Source organism: Grammomys surdaster, unplaced genomic scaffold, assembly GCF_004785775.1.
Source record: "Grammomys surdaster isolate TR1022 unplaced genomic scaffold, NIH_TR_1.0 371, whole genome shotgun sequence".
NCBI lineage: Eukaryota > Metazoa > Chordata > Mammalia > Rodentia > Muridae > Grammomys > Grammomys surdaster.
The window spans coordinates 2,637,300-2,645,017 of NW_021604790.1; positions in this window are offsets into that span (position 1 = coordinate 2,637,300).

Consider the following 7,718-nt stretch of genomic DNA (forward strand, 5'->3'; position numbering starts at 1 on the left):
TTTTTTTTTTTTTTTTTTTTTTTTTTTTTTTGGTTTTTCGAAACAGGGTTTCTCTGTGTAGTTCTAGTTCTGGCAGTCCTGGAACTCACTCTGTAGACCAGGCTGGCCTCGAACTCAGAAATCCGCCTGCCTCTGCCTCCCAAGTGCTGGGATTAAAGGCGTGCGCCACCACTGCCCGGATTGTTTTTTTTTAATTTTTTATTTTATTTATGAGTACACTGTCGCTGTCTTCAGACACACCAGAAGAGGGCATCCAATCTCATTACAGATGGTTGTGAGCCACCATGTGGTTGCTGGGATTTGAACTCAGGACCTCTGGAAGAGCAGTCAGTGCTCTTAACCGCTGAGCCATCTCTCCAGCCTGACAGCTTATTTTAAAGATTAAATTTTTATTTTATGTGTATGGGTGTTTTGCCTTATGTATGTCGGCGCCATGGACATGCCTGGTATCAAAGAAGGCCAGAAGAGGGTATCAGATACGTTGGAACTGGAATTGCAGACAGTTGTAAGCCTCTGTGTGGGTGATGGGAATTGAACCTGGGATCCTCTGGAAGAAGAGCCAGTGCTCTTAACTGAGGAGCTGTTTTTCTTCTCTCATGTCCACTTTTATAAGATAGGGTCTCCTATACCCCAGACTAGCCTTCAACGCATTATGTAGTGATCTTCCCCCAAGAGCTAGGAGTGTGTTCCACCACACCTGTTATGTGCAGTGCTGGAAAGCAAACCCAGGCCTTCACACATGCTGGCACGTGCTCTACAGACTGAGCCACGCACCCAGCCCATTCCAGCTTTTTTCACTCCGTGTTTTTTTGTCATTCATTGATGACCTTCATATGAATCATTTACTATAAACAATGCTTATAAAATGATGAGTTGTAGCCAGCTCTTGTTCTCCCTATTAACCCCAGCTGGCCTCAAAATGCTCAGCTTCCCCGGGGCCAGGACTACAGGCATGCATCACCAGGCCCATTGTCTTTATCCTTTTTTATCTGGTTGGTTTTGGAAGGCTGAGACAGGAGGATTACAGCAAGTCAAGGCCAGGCTGGGGTACACAGGGAGTTCCAGTCAAGCCCTGGAAGCATAATGAGACCTTGTCTCAATCAGTAAGTAAATAGATACTCTGATTCTGATACGTTTATTAGTGGGAACTCTTTCAGGGTATCACATGGACCCATAGCTGCTGATATCCAGTCCTCTTTTGTTTGGCTTTGGTACACTGTAAGCTTTTGTTTGGTTTTTGGTTTTTTTGAGACAAGAGTCTTATTATGTAGCCCAAACTGGCCTTGTACTCTCTAATAACCCCAGCTGGCCTCAAATTTCGCAGCTTCCCCGATGCCCGGATCCTAGGCATGCATCACCAGACCCACTTTCCTTATCCGTTTTTGGTTTTGGTTTTTCTTTGAAATAGGGTCTCACTGTATAACCTTGACTCTCCAGGAACTCACAATATAAACCGGACTGGCATCGAACTCACGAAGATCTCATGCTTCTGCCTGCCAAGTGCTGGCACTAAAAGACCATCATTGGACCAGGTGGTGATGGTGCACACCTTTAGTCCCAGCACTTGGGAGGCAGAGGCAGATAACAAATCTCTGAAAATCGAGGCCAGCCCAGCCTACAGAGTAAGTTCCAGGATAGCCAGGTTTGCACAGAGAAACCCTGTCTCAAGACGACAAGCAAAGAAACAAAAAACCAAATCCACCCTCATTGTTTACTTTGACACTCAGATTGCCCATACTTGACCAAGAGAACAATTGTTGAATAAACACTCTTTAAATGAATCCCTATAGTTCTTACTGTAATTGCAAACTGCTTCATTTTTGTTTCTGTTTTGATATAGGGTCTGGAATATCCCAAGCTGGGCACCAACTTAAGACTTCCAAGTACGGTGCTAAGGGTGAATTCAAACTCTGGTTCTTCCTGCTCCCACCCCACAAAGCAGCAGCATCTAAGCCATTCTCTAGGCCAGGCACCATGCTGTTTAAAAAAAAAAATACAACTACTCATTTTTGTAAAGATTTACTTATTTTTATTTATGAGTACACTGTAACTGTCTTCAGACACACCAGAAGAGGGCATCAGATCCCATTACAGATGGGTGTGAGCCACCATGTGGTTGCTGGGAATTGAACTCAGAACCCCAGGAAGAACAGTCAGCGCTCTTAACTGCTGAGCCAGCTCTCCAGCCCAACTACTCATTTTTTTTTAAAGATTTGCTTTATTTTATGTGTGTTAGTTTTTGCCTGCAAGTATGTATCTGTATCGTATGTCTGTAGTACAGAAGGCCAGAAGAGAACATCTGATCTACTGCAATTGGAAGTGCAGGTAGTTGCAAGCCACTCTGGAGGAGCTGGGAACCCAACTCCATTCCTCTGTAAGAGCAGGAGATGTTCTTAAGCACGGAGCCATCGTTTCAGCCCTCATGCTAATCTTTTTACTTGAATTATTTTACTCAATGACTATGACCACTGTAATGGTTTGAATATGCTTAACCCAGAGAGTGGCACTAATTGGAGTGTGGCCCTATTGGAGTAGGTGTGTCACTATGGGTATGGGCTTTAAGACCCTCATTCCTAGCTGCCTGGAACTCAGTATTCTGCTAGCAGCTTTCAGATGATGATGTAGAACTCTCAGCTCCTCCTGTACCATGCCTGCCTGGATGCTGCCATACTCCTACCTTGATAATGGACTGAACCTCTGAACCTGTAAGCCAGTGCCAATTAAATGTTGTCCTCATAAAAGTTGCCATGGTCATGGTGTCTGTTCATAGCAGTAAAACCCTAAGACAGCCACCCAGAGGTAGAGACAATTGTTTTCACTTGTATTCATACATTTTCCACATAAGGAAATACATTTATAGGACTCAGTAACTTGCCAGTAAGAAAGAGAGCCCATAGGCTGTGTGTGGTAGCATGCAGTTTTAATCCTAGCAGCTGGGAAGCAAAGGAAGACAGATCTCTGTGAATTTAAGGCCAGTCTGGTTTACATAACAAATTTCAGGCTAGCCAGAGCTATATAGGTGAGGTCCTGTCTTAGAAAAGAAAAAAAGAACAAAAGAAGAGAGAGAGAGAGAGAGAGAGAGAGAGAGAGAGAGAGAGAGAAAGAAAAAGAAAGAATTTGAATGAATCAAGTCTGGTAGCAAGCACATGTAATCCAACCATTGAGGCAGGAGGCAGGAGGATTGCTGTACACTGAAGCTAGTCTAGACCATGTATTGACTTCCAGGCAGGCTAGCCTGAGGTACAAAATGAGACTTATCTAAAACAAAACAAAACAATTGAAGGGCAATAAGCACTGGGAAAAAACTTAGAACTCAGGATTGTTTTTAAAGTTTTTTAATTGTGGGGCTGGGAGAGATGGCTCAGTGGTCAAAAGTACTGTCTGCTTTTCTAGAGGACCCAGTTCCAATTCCCAACTCCCACATGGCAGTTCACACCTGTCTGTAAGTTCAGTTGCAGGGCATCTGACACCCTCACACAGACATACATGCAGGCAAAACCACCAATGAACATCTAAAAGACAATCAAAATAATAAAAGGGTAACTTTTATACTGTTTTGCAGAGAGAGGAGTAGAAATGTCTTACAGATCTGTGGACTCAAACTTTCTTTTTTTTTTTTTTTTCCTTTTCTTATTATAGGGAACAGGGTAGAGATGGTGGACCCAAGCTCTGGCTGTCTGCCAGGGCCCTGCGTATTCAACTGTGTCCCTCAGGTTCTCTTCCAGTTAGATCTCTATTACTGTGACAAACACCATGACCAAATCAACTCGGAGAAGAAAGAGTTAATTTCATTTTACAGCTTACTTCATGAAAGGAAGTCAGGACAAGAACTCAAGACTGAAACTTGGAGGCAGGAGCTGATGCAGAGGCCTTGGAGGATGCTGCTGACTGGCTTGCTCCCTGTGGCTTGCTCAGCCTGCTTTCTTATACAATCCAGGACCACCTGCCCAGATCAACCAATCATTAGTCAAAAAACTGCCCCGAATGCTTGCCTAGGGACAAATGTGATGGAAGCATTTTCTCAATTGAGGATCCCCTCCCTCACCTTGATGTTGACCCTTGTTCTGTGGTCAAGTTGGAAAAAACAAAAAACAAAATTAGCCAGCACAAGATCTTCAGGCACAGTCCTTGTAGAGATAATCTCATGGGTACTGTGTGGAAGCATCACCTGTCAATAAAAGGTTAGTGGCCAATAAGCTGAGGCAGGATTAGGATGTGGGATATCTGGCAAGAGAGGGGGATTCTGGGAAAGAGTCAAGATGGAGATGTCCTGCCCAGACTCGGAGGAAGTTGGACAGATGAAACAGGAGAGGTAACTAGCCATGTGGCAGACAGAGAATAGTATAAACAGGTTAATATAAGTTACAAGCTGTGGGAACAGGCCTAGCATATGGCCTAGGCATTTTTTAATAGATTATAAACCTCCAAGTCATTATTCGGGAACTGGAGGGTGGGTGGAAAAGCCCACAGTTACAGTATTGATAGCCATATGAAGATCTTTCCTGGTGACCCATCACCTCCAGTGGCCTTCTCTCCTTACTCCTCTAGGTAGAAGTAAGAAGACACTTTCATCTGGAACTTTCCTCTGATAAGGACAACTATACTGCGAGAACTGTTATCCCTAGCAAGCTAGGTTTGGTCATTAAGACACTGAGTCAAGAAAAAAAAGGCATAGTTAAAAGGAAGATGATTCAATGTGCCCACATTGGAAGATGAACAAGTGAAGAGTTCCAGCACCTGCCAAGTCCTGCTTTAGGGTCCTCACATACTTTCATTTTAAACAGAAGACAAGAGGCACACATAACAAAGTAGTGCCGGTGATGGTGTGGCCTAGCATACGGCCTAGGCATTTTTTAATAGATAATAAGCTATCATTGAGCACAACACTCTCCTACAGAGTGGTCTTAAGGTGACACAAAAAAACCAAAAACAAACAAACAAACAAACAGACCTAAACCCCAAAATCAAACCCAAAAAGAACTAGAAAAAATTATGAGGACTTGCAAAGACAGAGTAGCCCCAGTCCCTTACTTCATGGTCTAACTGAAGCCTCTCGCAAGCTATGAATGAAGAAATCCAGTTTATTAACATCTGCTTAATGCCAGCCAGGCATGATGACTCATGCCCTTACTCATAGCACTCAGGAGGCAAAGGCAGGTGGATCTCTGAGTGTTCAAGGCCACCTTGATCTACGTAGAGAGTTCCAGGATGGCTGGGGCTACATAGAGAAACCTTTAAAAACCAAAACTAAACTAAAACCATTTGCTTAATGTCTTTCTCCTCTGTCAGCTGTAAACCTTCTGTATTCTAAGAATTTCACCAAAGGCCCTTGGCAGAAAAAAATAGTGTCCTAAACTCCTTGAACGACCCTAGCGGCTCCCAGTTTTAGATTTTACTGTATCAGAGTATAATCCCATCAAAAGCACTCCCTAGAACTACCCATAATAATCTCATTTATCAAAAGAGAGAGAAGGTTGGGACCTAGTAAAGGGCTCAGTGGTTAATAGCTCCATGACTGCTCAGATGATATGTTGTCCTCTCCAGTAGGCCTCCACAGACAACTGCACTTAAGTGCACGTACATACACAGACAGACAGACAGACAGACAGACAGACAAGATATCCACACATGAAAAAAAAAACCAATAAATCTCTTTTTGTTAGTTTGTTTTTCAAGATAGGGTTTCTCTGTGTAGCACTGGCTGTCTAGACTCCCTCTGTAGATCAGGCTGGCCTCAAACTCAAAGATCTGCCTTTAGAGTGCCGAGATAAAATATATGCTACCACTGCTCAGTCAGATATCTATCTATCTATCTATCTATCTATCTATCTATCTATCTATCTATCTATTATTTTTTTAAAGATCTATTTATTTTATGTATATGAGTGTTCTATGTACACTTGCATGCCAGAAGAAGGCATCAGATTACATAACAGATGGTTGCGAGCCACCATGTGGTTGCTGGGATTTGAAATCAGGACCTCTGGAAGGGCAATCAGTGCTCTTAACCATTGAGCCATCTCTCCAACCCCCTATCTATCTATTCTTATTTATTAATTATTTGGGAATCTCACACCATGCACCCTGATCTTGCTTATCTCCCAGTCTTTCTATGTCAGCCGTCCTCCCCTAAAAAAAAATGAAGGGGAAAAAATAAAGAAAAAGTGTATTTTATTTTTCATTTCCAGGTGTAATGCACATAGCTTTAATCTCAGAAATCAGAAGTCAGAAGCAGATGGATCTCTGGTGAATTTGATGTTAGCTTGATCTACATAGTTCCAGGCTACCCAGGGCTATAGAGTAAGACCCTGTCTCAAAGGAGAGTGGTCTAGAGAGATGGCTCAGTGGCTAAGAGTAGCTTGCTGCACAATCACGAGGACTAAAGTTCCAATCCCAGAATTTATATAATAAGCCAAGCATCTTGTAGATGCCTGCAACTTAAGCTCTAAGAGAGCTAGTATCCTCTTCTAGTCTCAGAACGCACACACACACACACACACACACACACAAATAATAATAATAGTAATAATAATAATAATAATACCAACAACCTATTGTAAGACAAATTAGCCTGATAGCTGGAGGCAGAGAAATGGCCCAATAGTTAAGAGTATTTGGCTGCTATTGGCCCATGCTTTTAGTTCCAGCTCTGGGGAGGCAGAGGGAGGCAGATCTCTGTGAGTTCAAGGCCAGCCTGGTCTACAGAGCCCAGGACAGCCGGGGTTACACAGAGAAATTCATTCTTGGAAAAATAAAAACAAAAACAAAAAACAGAGAGAGAGAGAATGTAAATAAAATATCCAATAAAAAAAAAAACAGAGAAAGACAGAGAGACAAAGACAGAGAGAGACAGAGACAGAGAGAGACAGAGAGAGACAGAGAGAGAGACTAACACCAGGCTTTGTGATGAAGAGAGACTAGATGACTCTGTTTTAAATTCAGCCAGATCAGTGAGACTTGTAGAGAAGGTGCCATTTTGAACTGAGAGCTGGGAGTACAAACTGGGGTAGAATGTTCCCAGTTAGGGACTCGGCAGGAGACAGCTGCAGAACCACTGTGGACTGGCCCTTCAGAAGGACTGTCACACTCAGTAGTGCCCATGCTTGCTTTATATATGTAAGGTGCCACCACACAGAAATCCTCATGTGTATTCTCTCTCCCCTGTGTTTTTGTTGTGTTTCAAGACAGGACCTTACTATGTAGCTCTGGCTGTCCTGGAACTCATTATGGAAACTAGACTTGCCTTGAACCCACAGAGATCTGTCTGCCTCTGCCTCTGAGTGCTAGGGTTAAAGGATTCAAAGCAAGCATAGTACCTTGGAGATCCAGTAAAATCTTTTCTTTTTTTTTTTTTTTTGGGTTTCTCGAGACAGGGTTTCTCTGTGTAGTCCTGGCTGTCCTGGAACTCACTTTGTAGACCAGGCTGGCCTCGAACTCAGAAATCCACCTACCTCTGCCTCTCAAGTGCTGGGATTAAAGGCGTGCGCCACCACCGCCCAGCCCTGTAAAATCTTCTCAAGAGTATAATAGATTAGATGTTGGGGGCTGAAAAAAAGAGCTAAGAGAGGCTCCTAAGGACTGAGGAAATAGTTCAGGAGGTAAAAGCACATACTGCTCTTCCAGAGGACTTGAGATTAGATTCTAACACTAACATCTCGTGACCCCCAGTGAAATTCTGTCTCAAAAAAAATTTTTAGATTAATTTTTTGTTTGCTTAA